At 27.6% G+C, this 16,395-nt stretch overlaps 1 pseudogene; it reads right to left on the reverse strand.

Moving 5' to 3' along the window:
• Positions 1-11,177: 11,177 nt before the first annotated feature.
• On the reverse strand, positions 11,178-15,833 carry LOC124846198 (zinc finger A20 and AN1 domain-containing stress-associated protein 1-like; annotated as a pseudogene).
• Positions 15,834-16,395: the final 562 nt, after the last annotated feature.

The raw sequence follows: 16,395 nt of genomic DNA on the forward strand, positions 1-16,395 counted from the left end.
TTTTTGTAGTAGTGTATGCAAAAAAGACACGCAGAAAAGACCAGTATATAACTACTATATTATAGTCATCTACATAAGTATGTACTTCATACACATAGTAATATAACTACTAACAAAAATTGAGTTTTTAAAAAAGAATAAGATTATACAAAGAAAGATCACCCTGAAACTATATCACCACACCACCCTCATCCTAAATGGATCGACTATACTTCATCAGTTGCTCACACTATTAAGGTGATCATTACAAATAATGAGAACACACCAATAAAACAACACAAAAAGAAATGGTAACTTAATGTTCAAAAATAGTAATCATAAAACATGTATAAATAAATTGTCACAAATAAATCATTCATAACAACAACCATATAACATACAAAGACTCATATTAGACTCAACGATCCAGATACATGTATTGATATCAGACTCTAGCGAGTTATGCACTTGTGGTAGCCTCTACTGTTCTATAAAGTCATTGGAAATGAGTTTCACTCTACCACACACAAGGTTAGTCTGTTAATATTTTGGCCAAGGAAAAACCCTTAGAGTATGACATCCTGCTCTTTTCACCACATACTCCACCCTTCTCTACTTGAGATTGAATGTTTATTAAAGTGATAGGATAAATCCCAATACGAAATCCATGTATCAATACATACACTATTATAACCATAACTAATCCTTCTTGGATTAGTACCAACCATTCTCAGATGAACATCATAAATCAACCATCATTTCTAACATTCATAAAATCACACATTAAACATACCAAAAGAAAACATTAGAAAATAAAATTAGATCCTATTAATCTTGCTCAATGAGAATGTTTATTCGCTTAGTGGGTAGTGCCTAAAAGCACACTTGCCTAGTGACTAGATAGCTTGCCCAAAAGGATTATCTTTGGAACTCGCAAGCTTAAATTCTCCCAAAGTCACCCAGCGAGACTTATCTCGCCTAGCCATTATCAAGTCATTGAGCTCTTTAATTTTAGTTTTGTCTAGAGAGATTATTCTTGTCCAACGACAACCAAGTCAGTAGCTCTTTGACTTTAACTTCACCTAACAAGTATATTATCGCCCAATAACTGCCAAATAAGTAGCTCTTTGACTTCAACTTTGTCAAGCTCGCCCAACGAGTCTTCTGCAGAACATAATTCTACATATATATGCCATTCTAGTCTTGAAAATCAATTCAACAACAGTCACATATGCAAAAACATGCTAACTATCAGCTTGCATACTACTCAATGACTCAATTCATTTCAATTGCAATACCAACCACACAACATACCCAATTTAAAAATACAATTCATGTAAGCCAAATTAAATCCTAATTCAACTCCACGTATCATATTTCATCAAACATCTCAATCACACAAACAAAATAGTGAAATTCACTTCCCTTACCTAAAAGACAAATCAAACTGTTCAAGAACCCTAAAAATGCCTCCATACATACATAAAGTTCAATATGATCCTATGAACAACACAAACACCATTAGAGCACATGATTAGGACTACAAGACCCAAGAAAATGTAGAGCTTATAAACAAGGCTTGAGTATGTTTTATTAGAATCTGCATGAGTTCATAAGGTGTTGTGTAGCTAAGTTGGTGTGCAAGTCTTGAGTAGAACATCAAGTTCTAGGTTATTTATTTATTTTGTTGATATAAGTGTAACACATGTTATTGTATGGTTATTAAATTTGTGATGTCTTATATTTTTAATGTGATGTGTTGGCTTGTTGGTAGAGATGGTTGTTTAGGATTGAATGGAGGTGAGTTCAAATCCTAGGGAGAGAGGTTTTATGTGAAACCTTTGTTTGATTTTATTTATATTTTTGCTTAAAGGAAAAAATGTGTTTTCCATTTTTGTAATTGAGGTGCGAATAAGGGGTAGGAAGTAAAGACAAATACTTTAAATAATAGAATTTGAAAATTAGAAAATAGAACGTGAATGTAGCAGTTATGTTTTAAAAAAAGTTGGTTGAGATAATATAGGAAGCATCATCTAGGCAGCTACCTTTAGATATATTTTAATTAAAAAAAAGGTTTATGAAATTAGAAATAAAAAGAGAGGACATATAAAAAAAAGGGAGGTACGTAAAATCTAAGAGAAAGGAAAAGATAACAATGTGAGATAGAGGAACTGAAGAGGAGAAATGAATTTTTAGATAACAGAAGGGTGAAAGTCTGCGATTGATTAATCTGGTATCGATAAAACCCTATAATTGGCTAAGGTATAGGAAGTTAACCTTATCCAATTCTAAATGCCTTTATTTGGGTGATTTGTGTGAGATTTGAAATAGAAAATGGAGGAAATAGCTTAGCTCCTAGTGCGTGGACGACCTAAGCTCATGATACCACTTCATGGAAGCATGTCTAGGCTTGGAACTCGCAATTAGTAACTCCAAGACAGTAAGCTTTGATGGTACATCAGAATGAATGAAAATGAGTGATGTTTTGATGTTTAAGATAAAGAGAAGTGTGTGGGTGAGGCCTCACAGCTTAGAGGGCCTTCCTACTAAGGAAGGAAGCTAGAGAAAAGGTGAGGAAGTCGAAATTTAAGAATGACTCAAGAGCAATAGGGCTGGAAAACAAATTCAACAACATTTTACTAAGCTCAAAAGTGAGAAAATACAAAGGGATGACCCTCCTATTTATAGGTGAATAAGGGCCATGTTTCTGAGCTAATTTCCCTCATAAACTGAAAAATATTTCGTGTAAAAGGTGTTAGCTCTTGAGTCACACAAGCCATGCTGCAATCCAGGTCAGAAAAGCTACATGTGAAACATGCTTGTCATGCGGCTAGGCTTAAGAGGGTTTTAGTTGGGGCCCCTCTGTTCCAAAAGGTAAAAATCCTTTGTAAAAATCATTCCGGAAAGCTTGCTTCCAATCCGGAAGGTAACCAAATTTTTTTGTGAAGTTGAGGTCTTGCAAGTGGTATAAACTTGAAGAGAGGACGTGTTTATCCTGTATCTAGTAAATCCTGAGTTTTGGACTATTTACCGTTTGATACGGGATAAGGACTCTCTCTGGCCTTGTGTTCGAAAAGAGAGTAGCGTTCGAGTGTTGTACCCTCTTTGTATGGGGGAATGATGTTTTGCTTGGTCTCTGACTCGTTGCTGAGTATAGTACTCTATGCGTGATGCACCAACGTTTTTACTCGTAAGTCCTTGCGGAGCAGAGAAGTAGGTCCTTTAGCTGTGAGGGCGGGACGACTCGAATGAGCCTGTATGGGGAAGCTACAGGTTGTATGGTTATGAGCCTGTATGGGGGAGCTATAGGTGGTATGGTTGGATACAGGAGATAGACCATCCTTCAAGATGATGTTGGGAATTCGTAGTGACAATGTGTTTGGAGACAATGTTGATAAGGATAACATTGATGGTATAGTTAATGAGAATGTTGATGATGATCATGGTGTAGAAATGATTATGTTAGTAGGATAACCCAATGTTTTGTTATTAAGTTGTGTTTTATTCCTATGTACAAATTTTATTGTTATTGGTTGTTATGGTAGCTTATCCATATTTGTTTGTATTTGTGGTTGTGTGTGTCTTGCAATGGTCATATAACTTTTGGTTATACGGGAGCAGGGGATGTTGCAGATGCTCTAGATGCATGATAGAGACGCAATAGTGAGAAAAGGACTTATGTTATTTAATGGTTTAGTGCTATAAATTTTAGAAACAATGTAATTGAGTTTACTTTATTTCGTTTTTATTTTATTAATTTCGGTATTATATAATTAGATTTCTGCAACAGTATTATGATTTTAAAAATTTTAATTTTTCACTCGTAATCGGAACATCCAAAAATTAGGGTATTACATGGATCATTGGTCGGAAGATACTAATAAGGAAAATTCAAACCCTACACGCAAGCAAAAAAGGGTCACATATAGATAAAGAACAAATAGACCAAAAAAAGGAGCAGAAAATCAAATTACTCTACAAGAAATAGATCAAACAAAAGTGAATAGCTCATTGTAATGATTATCATAACAGTCTTTGATCTTTAAACAAATGAACGGATGGTAAGAAAACCTAGAGAGAAGGGAGAGAATTTTAAAGGAAAGGTTTTTAGAAAGATTGTGTATTTTTAAATAATGAAACTCGTTTATAAAATTTCTATTTATACTTTAAACTTTTAATATTAAAATAATTGACTCATACTATTTTAACACATTATAATTTCTAAAACACAATTTGATAGACTCTTACAAAATCTGTAAAAAAATAAGAAAAACTCTATAATAAAAGAAAATAAAAAAAAATACAATGGAAGCAATATATGAAAAGTCTCATAGAGATAAAATAAAAAAATTAAAATTAAAATTTATGAGAGAATAAAAACAACAAATTATTCTCTTCTACTTGACAAACACAAATAAATATTTAATTAAATTTTACTTTCAAACATATAGTTATAATTAATTTAATAGAGATATATTAGTACTAAAAAATATATCTTTTTTTCTTAAACATAATTTTATAATTAATTTAATAAAAATATATTAAAACTAAAAAAAGTGTTTTGATGTCTTTTTCTTCTTAAACATAATTTTATATTATAGAAGAATATTAATACTAAAAAAATTGAGGCCACTTTTTTTGAAACATGTTTCACCCTTGAAGTGACATTGTTTACATATATAATAATAATTATTAATTTTTATTTTTCAACATATTTAGATTTATTTTATTTAAATGTGGTAGATGATTTGGTATTTTTAATTAAAATAAATAATTTAGTTATTATCAATAATTTTGTTGTTTTAGATTGCATTATAGATTATCTATTGGTATCAAAATCAATAATTCATTTAAAAAAACATTTGAACATATTAAGGCAATAATTAATTTAAAATATTATTAAATTTATGAAAAATATATTCGTAAAAAATACATTCAAAATTTTAAAAATCAAATAGTTTACATTAATAAGGATAAAACTTGTAGTAAAATGTATACAAAAAAAACAATAATAAATTTAATAATAATAAATAATAATAAATATTTATTATTATTATTATTATAATAATTATAAAACTAAATATAGGTAATTTTTATAACTTTATTATAAATAGATTTTATTTATTATAAATAGATTTTATTTATTTTTATAACTTTATTATGCGTCTGTGTGTTGACATTGTATTTTTATGTTAATAAAAAATAATATAATTATTGTTTTTATTAGTATTATAATAATAAAGTTAAATATAAATAGTTTTTATAATTTCATTTTAAATATTTTTTATATTTTTGCAAGGTAAAGTTTTAAAACTTAAAGAAATGGTCACATAAGAAGAAAAATTAGTTATATAATCATTTTAATTTAAAATTTTTTATTTAAAAGGTAAAAGTGAAAAATAAATTAATAAAAGAAATTTCCTATAAATAGGTATGGATAGATATTATTTTGACTTCAATAAAAAAAATACTTTTTAAGTAAAATTAAACAAGTATCCGAGATAAACAAAATTCATGTTTTTTAATCGACATAAAACAAAATAATGAATAGTTTAAATAAAAGTATATAGTTATTAAAAATATATTCATAGAATTAAAATATATATTTACAAAAAATAAAATTATGAATTTATTTATATTAGAATCTTAAAACTATAATATATTTTACATTATTTTCCTTACTATTTATAATATAAAATAATCAAAGAAAAATCTTATGTTCTTTTACAACTTTTAATCATGAAACCCATATTGTGTTTTGATAGTGTATGTGTATTATCGGAATTAATAGATTTGGTTAATCGGTTAGATCTTTTTATTAGGGTTTGTTAGGATTTTCTGATTTTCGGTTTTTCCCCTTTCCCATGAACCCTACATATAGGGTTTCCTTTTCCCCCTTTTCAATTTGTAACAAGATATACAGATTCACATACCAACACAGTAAAAGTAGAGTTTCAGTTTCCTCTTACCTGTTTGCCCAGATCTCTCTGTTCTTCGTTTCTTTGTTTCTCCATGGCGTATTCTTTCTCTCGCAGGGTAGAGAGTTTCTCGAGGCTTCTATTCTCTGCTGTATACCATTTCTAAAATGGTATTAGAGCACGTTTAATGACGTTTAATGCCTTCTCTGCTTTCGCTGTGCCAAAATCCCTTCAATCATTCTTCTTGCTTCATTCTTTACTCCTTCTTGCTGTGATGGACCACGTAGATCAGTCCACCAATCATGCCAGTTCTTTCTATCTGCATCTAGAGAGAATCCAGGTTTCACTATTTTAAAATTTCTGATTTGCTCAAGACATTCATTCAATCAAACAAGGACAAAGAAATGTAAGCTAATTTTTTTTATAGATTTAAAGATTCTTTGGGAAGAATTAGAATCCCTTAGACCCATACCATGTACTTGCGACATTCCCTGTAATTATGATCTATCAAGACCTTCTCTGAAGTACAGAGAAATAGAGCATGTTATATGTTTTATAAAGGGATTGAATGATACCTATAACACATAGCATGTTATATGTTTTCTAAAGGGATTGAATGATACCTATAACACTGTGAGGACTCAAATCCTTTTAATGGATCCTCTTCCCAACATCAATCGTGTTTTCTCTCTTATCATGCAACAAGAAAGACAGGACACTGGAATCATCAATCAAAGTGTTGAAACTAAAGTCTTGGCCAACACTATTAATAAAAACAGTAGTTGGAAACCAAACCAGACTTGGAGGGGCCAAGGACGTGTTACTGGAACTAGAGGACAGGGAAGAGGAAGAGGAAGAAACCCTAACTATGGAAAATAGTGCTCCTACTGCCACAAATGAATCATAAGGTGGATGAATGTTATTCCAAGCATGGTTACCCACCATGGTATAAAAGAGCCGACAACAATCAGGACAGAAAGGGATAAATTGACTAGAATTCTGCCAACATCTGCTAAAGCAATTCTAGTCTAGAAGATGTCCAACCCACTCACCAGGTCAGCACTAGTGTAGCCTTTAGTTCTCTTACCCTAGAGCAAATGCAAAAACTTCTCAGAATGATAGAAAATAGAAAAAGTCGATGATTCTGCTCATAAAGTTAACCAGGTGTAGAGAAATACAACTGAAGACAAACAAGGTATTCTCTCTTGGATTATAGACACTGGTCTTGGATTATAGACACTGGAGCCATTGATCATGTGACTCATGAAAAAAAGAACTTTGCAACTTTTTATAAAATTAAACCCATATTTGTCAAACTCCCAAATAACTTTATTGTTATTGCTGAACATGCAGAGACTGTTCAATTCTCTAAATATTTCATTATCTTTAATGTATTATATATTCCTGATTTTTCTTTTAATCTAATTTCTGTCCAAAGTCTCATCAAAGACTTAAACTACAGTCTAACTTTTTCTTCTAAGCTGTGTCAGATAAGGGAGAATTTTGCATTGCAGATGATTGGGTGTGCTAGTGCTTGCAAGGGTCTCTATTACTTACAAATCTTTCCTAATCCTAACCGTGATCTCATTCCCAAGTCTATTTTCTCTTATGAATATTTTGATGTAAATTTGTGGCACTATAGGTTAGGCCATCCTGTACACAATAAAACAGATATGTGAAAATTTTCCTTATGTGCAAATAACATCTCAAATTGTTTGTGACACTTGCCATTATGCTAAACAACATAAATTGCCTTTTTCTAGAAGTGTTTCTTTGTCCACTGAGTGCTTTGAAATAATTCACTGTGATATATGGGGTCCTATTTCCATTTCCTCTATTCATGGTCATAAATATTTTCTAAATCTTGTTGATGACTATAGCAGACATACCTGGGTCTTTTTAATGCACAATAAAAGCCAAACTAGAGATTTGTTACAAAACTTTATTGTTAGGATTAAAAATTAGTTTAATAAAATTGTTAAAACTATTAGATCTGACAATGAACCTGAATTTAATTGTGTTAACTTGTATAATTTTCATGGCATCAATCATCAAAAGAGTTGTTTTGAAACTCCTGAACAAAACTCTGTTGTGGAGCGCAAACACCAACACATTCTTAATGTTACCCATAGTCTAATGTGCCTAATGCCTATTGTTCCTATGCTGTCAATCATGTTGTTTACCTAATAAATAGGTTACCTTCCCCTGTTCTTAATAACAAAACCCCCATGATCTTATGTATGATGCCCCTCCCACTTATTTGAATTTAAAAACTTTTGGGTGCCTATGCTTTGCTTCCACTCTTGAAAACAACAGACGTAAACTTGACCCGAGAGCTAGGAAGGGAATCTTCCTTGGTTACAAGAGTGGTGTCAAGGGCTACATTGTTCTTGACATCAACATTAGGGAACTTTTCATAAGCAGAAATGTCATTTTTTATGAGGATATTTTTCCCTATAAAGACAAGCAGAACAGTAGAGAAGCCAACAATGATGAGGCAGACAAAACTACATTTCTTGATGATCTTCTAGGTAGCTACAATTCTATTGATGTTGAAAGACCCGTTGAAATGGACACCAATGGTCAAAGACAAACACAACAGATTGCCACTAACAACAATAGCAATGATAATTCTACTAGAAGTGAAGAAAGTCACAGTCGTAGAAGATCTAACAGAGTTAGATTTATCTTTTTCTTATTTATTTACATTTAGTGGATAACAATTGTTTTTGTTTTCTTTTAATGTTTCTAAAACGGACATTTTAGCTGCTATAATTTGAGCTAAAATTAAAATTAAATTATTTATTCAATTTTTTATTTTCTTTTTTTAATTTCCCCTAGTTATTTAATAACTTTTATAAAAAAAAGTAAAGAATTAATTATATATATATATATAGATATATAGTATTTCATTAATAATTTGTGTCAAGAAATACAAATTTAAATTTTATTGTAACATCCCATTTAATAATATAGTCTACTAATCTTTATACTAATCCTTAAAAAAATTTCTACATATATTTTCTATCCATGTTTCCTTTCACTTATAATATATGTAGAAATATGTGTAACATTCCAAAATATAGTATTAAAATGTATAAAAGAGTCATCACAATTCCAATATTAATAAGAACAGTTAACAAGACAGGGAAGAAAAAGGAAAAATAAAGTTATTTACCGTCATCTCAAAATAAATATAAAGTAAACTTTATATTCAAGGTAACTAAACAAAAACTATTAACAAGACAACTATCTAAAACCACTAAACATCAGATGCTCTTCCATCTAGTGCCTACTCTAGGAAAACCTCATCTCCCTCTGCTCACACCCACCGGGTGATCATAACAAAGAAGAGAACACAAAACATACAAACGGAAACAAAAGTAAAAGGGTAAGCTAGAATTAAAACAATTCATAATATATCATAAACATGTTAAACATTTTACACAAGATTCATATATCACACCAAACCAAATAAACACTTTATGCATGACAACCCCTTTTGATTGATTATCAGATTAGTATGAATATCGAGCTATAGCAGTTCGTGCATTTGTTGTGGTCAAACAATTGGCTCACCCCTAAGCTACCACACACAAGGTTAGTTTGTTATCACTTGCCTTAGACCAAGGTAAAACCCTTAGACTAGGACCTCTTGCTATTCTCACGTGCCTCAACCCTCTCTACTTGAAAATGAATGACCATTAGAATGTCAGGATGAACTCCAAGATTGGGCTTCCTATATTCATACTTACAATACTTGAAACTACAATAAGAAATTTCTCCTTAGAACTCTTTTCCACAACCTTTCATCCATTTAACTGCATGTTTCAAACCATACCACACATTCCATGCAATATAACAAGCACACCTTAAATTATCAATGTAATTATCCTTCATAAGAAAATAAGATAAAAGAATACAAAACTTATCATCATCATATATCATACATAATCATATACACAATATTGTTTGAAATTCATATTATAAATCAATTCATTCAAACAATCACATACATTGAACACACCCGAAGTATATAAAAACTTAGTTGAAAATATGATATTTTCGCTCAGCCCCAAGTCTGCTCACTAGCTAAAAGTGTATGTCAGCCCACTCGCTCAGCCACTATAACTCGTGCTAAAAGAGAAATAGTGGGTTTTGCTCGCTCAACGAGAAGTGTTATGCTCGCTCAGTGTAAGACCCTAGGAAAATATGATAATTAGGGAATAATGTGGTTATGAGACTTGAACATCATTATTGGTAATTGTTGTTGGATTATTTGGTGTTTTTCCTACAACTATAATTATTATGTTATTATTTAATGTTATTATTGATTAAGTAGAACACATGGTTGGTATTTGTTGTCATGATGATTTGTGTGGTGTGTTGTTACCAATATGATGTGTTGGATTGATGGTAGAAGAGTGATTTGAGATTTAATAGGTATGAGCCAAATTTTAGAAAGAAAGAGAGTTAAAGTAAACTTTTGGGTTTAATTTGTATTTTGGGGTCCAAGGGCAAAATAGTCTTATACCCTCATTAAGTGGTGTGGACATTAAGTAAGGGGGTATAGAAAGAAAATGAATAAAATCTGAAACGAAATAGAAAGATTTTGTGAATCTTTGAGAGATTTGGTGGTTGTTGATATTTTAAATATTAGATAAAATAAAATAAGAAAGAAAATCTTGGTGATTCTATAGATTAAATGAGTGATATTATTTTAATTAAAAAAAATAGAGATAGAATAGAAAAAAAATAAAAAGTATAAGAGTAAAAGGGGGCTGCATATTGCTACCCTAAAATCCAAAAACGAAAATTTGAGAGTTAAGGGAGAAAAAAGACGTTTCTACGAGAGAAGAGGAAGAGCTACAGAAAACCCTAGTGCAAGGGAAGACTTGTGGTATTTTTGAAGTTAGATAAAGCCCTAGGAATTGGCCAAGGTGTGAGAAACTTACCTTTCTTTGATTAATTATCGTATGTTATATGTGTTCTTGGTTACTTTGATTAATAATCCTTGTTGATATATGATGCATGATTATGATTATGGTTGTATGTTGTTTTTGTTGGGCAAGTGTTTATGTATGCATGAACATAGGGTTTATGTAATATTTGTGTTAGATTTTCCTAGGAATGTATGTATGGTTGTTGGGTTATCCCAACGGAGGGTTTGATGCTAAGGGATTGATGCTAAGGGTTAAATTTAACATAAAGATGAATTCGAATGAAAATCCTATATATTCTTATAATCTAAATGGCTTAATTCTAAATTGAAAGACTAATCTAAATCCTATGCTTTAGTTTATCCGCTTTGCATAAAGGATTTTGTTGAATTAAAACTTCACGACCAATTTTCTTAAAATCTATTTCGCATGAGTGCATTTCTGGATATCTGTGTGTTCCACAAAAAACATTTCCACAACGACATTGAAACCCTAATAACCCAATCTTCTTGTTGCAACTCTTGCATCTCTTTCTCTCATTCTTCTCACTTGTCTTGGAATTAGAAAGAGAAATCATATCATCAAATATAGAACCTTCACTTTAAGCAGTACATGATGCCGATAATAAATCCTTTGATTTGGCGAGATAATCTTTATAACAATTTGAACAAAGATTATTTGTTGTAGGAGAACCATAAAAACCACAATCATTAACACAAAGTGATGATGTAACGATATTATTTACTTCAAAGAAAATTATAAAATCAATAAAATGAAAAAAAGGGTGCAACAATGAAGAGTCTTAAACAGTATTTATAACTTAAAAATTATAACAAATGTCCAAATATATGTTATCTTATCAAAATATCTTATTCAAATCTAATTTTTATAGCATATTTTTTCAAGTAAAATTATATTTATATATATATATATATATATATATATATATATATTAAATTCACATTACAATATAATGTATTAGTGGTTTCTATAAATAGTAAGTATTTTTTAAAAGATATAGGGATAATTAAAAATTTGTCATACATGTTGGATAATAAAAGAAATATTATTTTTGTAATAGTTTTAAACAGATAATATATTAAAATTACTAATACGTTTTTTAATTAAATTTTACTCTAAAACATATAATTGTAATTAATTTAATAGAGATATATTAATATTAACAAATATAATTTTTTTTTCTTAAACATAATTTTATAATTAATATGATAAAAATATATTAGTACTAAAAAATTAAAAAAATTGAGGCCACCTTTTTGAAAATCTAAAGCGAGTGTTTTACTTGTTTTATTCTTGAGTTGAAATTGTTTATATATATATATATATATATATATATATATATATATATATATATATATATATATATATATATATATATATATATGTAATTAATTAATAATTTATTTTTTTCAACGTATTTAGCTTTATTTTTTTTAATATGGTAGATAATTTGTTTTTTTAATTAAAATAAATAATTTAGTTATTATAACTAATTTTATTGTTTAAAGTTACATTAGAGATAATCTATTGGTATCAAAATCAATAAATCATTTAAAAAAATATTTTAACATATTAAGACAATAATTAAATGAAAATATTGTTAAATTTATGAAAAATATATTCGTAAAAAATACATTAAAAATTTTAAAAATAAAATAATTTACATTAATAAGGATAAAATTGGTAGAAAATGTATATTAAAAAAATTACCCGTTGTTACGTAAAACAAACCATTTTATATAGTTATACTATAGGAAACACATGCGATAAATAATGAAAATAATAAATTTAATATTATTATTATTATTATTATTATTATTATTATTATAATTATGAAGTTAAATATAGGTAATTTTTATAAATTTGTTATAAATAATTTTTATTTATTTTATAGACAGTTTCATAAGAAATAAAAAAGGTTAAATTCAAAAAAGTAGTAAAATTGATAAAATAATTATTTTAATTTTAAAAATATTTATCTAAGAAATAAATTTAAAAAATAAATATGAAAAAGGAAATCCAAGTTATAAATAAAATAATTAGGAAAACATATGCGTCTATGTGTCTTGACATTCTATTTTTATGTTAATAAAAAATAATATAATTATTATTATTATTATAATAATAACAAAGTTAAATATAACTAGTTTTTATAATTTAATTTTAAATTGTTTTTAAATTTTTCTCGGGTAAAGTTTTAAAACTTAAATAAATTGTCACATAAGAAGTAAAATTAGTTATATAATTATTTTAATTTTAATTTCTTTATTTAAATGGTAAAATTTAAAAATAAATTAATAAAGGAAATTTCATATAAATATATACGTATAGCTATTGTTTTGACTTCAATAAAAAAAATTTAAGCAAAATTAAAAAAGTACCCGAGATAAAAAAAATGCGATATATTCATGTTTTTTTTTTCAATATAAAACAAATTAATGAATAGTTTAAATTAAAGTATATAGTTATCATAAATATATTACCTAGAATTGAAATATATTTTTATAAAAAATTTAAAACTATAATATATTTTACATTATTTTTATTACTATTTCAAATATAAAATATAAAAGAAAAACCTTTCTTATGTTCTTTACAATATTTAATCATAGAACCCATAATGTGTTTTAATAATGTATGTGCATATAATAAATTTGATTAACAGACTAACCAAATAAAATATGTATAAAAAAAAGGTTGAATAATATGACACTGAATATTAACATACACTTATTGAAAATACAAAGAATTTAACATAAAGATGAATTCGAATGAAAATCCTATATATTCTTATAATCTAAATGTATTAATTCTAAATTAAAAGACTAATCTAAATCCTATGTTTTAGTTTATCCGCTTTGCATAAATGATTTTGTTGAATTAAAACTTGACGACCAATTTTCTTAAAATCTATTTGGTATGAGTGCATCTCTGGATATATGTGTTTCACAGAAAACATCTCCGCAACGACATTGAAACCCTAATAACTCAATCTTCTTGTTGCAACTCTTGCATCTCTTTCTCTCATTCTTCTCACTTGTCTTGGAATTTGTGATAGAAAGAGAAATCGTATAGAACCTTCACTTTGAGCAGTACATGATGACGATGATAAATTCTCTAAACAAAAACTCTTATTTGTCGTTTCACAACCCTTTAATTTGACGAGATAATCTTTATAACACTTTGAACAAAAGTTATTTATTGCAGGAGAACCGTAAAAACCACAATCATTAGCACAAAGTCATTATCTAACTATATTATTTACTTCAAAGAAAACTATAAAATCAAAGGAATGAAAAAAGGATGCATCAAGGAAGAGACTTAAATAGTATTTATAACTTAAGAATTGTAACAAATGTTCAAATATATCTTATTTCATCAAAATATCTTAATCAAATCTAATATTTATTAAATCACATATTTTTTCAACTAAAATTATATATATATATATATATATATATATAATAATTATTGATTTTTATTTTTCAACATATTTAGCTTTATTTTTTTTAAATATGGTAGATAATTTCTTTTTCTTTTAAATAAATTAAATAATTTAGTTATTATAACTAATTTTATTGTTTTAGATTGCATTAGAGATTATATATTGGTATCAAAATCAATAAATCATTTAAAAAATTATTTTAACACATTAAGGCAATAATTAAATTAAAATATTATTAAATTATGAAAAATATATTCGTAAAAAATACATTAAAAATTTTAAAAATAAAATAATTTACATTAATAATGATAAAATTGGTAGAAAATGTATATTAAACAAACAGACCTCCGTTGTTACATAAAACAAACCTTTTTATATAGTTGTACTATAGAAAACACATGCGATAAATTAAATAATGAAAATAATAAATTTAATATTATTATTATTATTATAATTATGAAGTTAAATATAGGTAATTTTTATAAATTTATTATAAATAATTTTTATTTATTTTATAGACAGTTTCATAATAAATAAAAAAGGTTAAATTCAAAAAAGTAGTAAAATTTATAAAATAATTATTTTAATTTTAAAAATATTTATCTAAGAAATAAATTTAAAAATAAATATGAAAAAAAGGGAAATCGAAGTTATAAATAAAATAATTACGAAAACATATGCGTCTATGTGTGTTGACATTCTACTTTTATGTTAATAAAAAATAATATAATTATTGTTATTATTATTATTATTATTATTATTATTATTATTATTATAATAATAAAGTTAAATATAACTAGAAACTTAAATAAATTGTCACGAAGTAAAATTAGTTATATAATTATTTTAATTTAAATTTCTTTATTTAAATGGTAAAATTTAAAAATAAATTAATAAAGGAAATTTGATATAAATATATATGTATAGCTATTGTTTTTACTTCAATAAAAAAAATTTAAGCAAAATTAAAAAAGTACCCAAGATAAAAAAAAAATCTGATATATTCATGTTTTTTTATCGATATAAAACAAATTAATGAATAGTTTAAATTAAAGTATATAGTTATCATAAATATATTACATAGAATTAAAATATATTTTTATAAAAAATTAAATTATAAAATAATCTATATTAGAATCTTAAAAATATAATATATTTTAGGGTTAAATATGTTTTTAGTCCCTAAACTATTGACCGTTTTTGGTTTTCGTCCCTCTTCCAAAGTAAGGTACAATTTGGTCCTCAATCTTTAAAAAACGTTCGTTTTAGTCGAAAAAACGAACGTTTTGTGGACTAAAACGAGGACTAAAGACAAAATTTTGAGGACTAAAACGAACGTTTTTCTAAAGAATGAGGACCAAATTGTACCTTACTTTGGAAGAGGGACGAAAACCAGAAACGGCCAATAGTTTAGGGACTAAAAACATATTTAACCCTATATTTTATATTATTTTTCTTACTATTTCTAATATAAAATATCAAAGAAAAATCTTTCTCATGTTGTTTACAATATTTGATCATGGAACCCATAATGTGTTTTAACAATGTATGTGCATAGAAGAAATTTAATTAACAAATAAAATATGTATAAAAAAAATAGGTTGAATAACATGACATGTAATATTAACATACATTGATATTGATAGTACAAACAATTTAACATAATGATGAATTCGAATGAAGATGAAGGCATAAGGGACTTCATGGCTCGTTATAATTGGACCGAACAACAGGTGAAGGGAGTGGGCAACAAGTTCATCATGAGTACCTGGGCCACAGATTTGAGGCCTTGTTCTTTTGCAAACAATCTGTTCGCACGAGCACCCTTGACGTTGGGGGAATTGCAGGAGAAGGCCGCTGAATTTATCCAGATTGAGGATATGCGAGCTGTTCAGAAAAGGCAGCATGAGGAAAATACTTCATCCTTAGGAGAAGAACAGAAAGAAGGCAAAAAGATGTTTGTCCTAGACGAACGAAAAAAAGGAGAAAAAGTAAAAGGATGGTCCGAAGGGGTGCATATTTGATCTGTACACCCCCTTGAATGTGCTAAGGGTGAGAGTGCTAGAGGAAGCCTTGAGCGCAGATCTCCTTC

Source organism: Vigna umbellata, chromosome 4 (assembly GCF_029865625.1).
Source record: "Vigna umbellata cultivar VRB3 chromosome 4, Vumbellata_1.0, whole genome shotgun sequence".
NCBI classification, from domain to species: Eukaryota; Viridiplantae; Streptophyta; class Magnoliopsida; order Fabales; family Fabaceae; genus Vigna; species Vigna umbellata.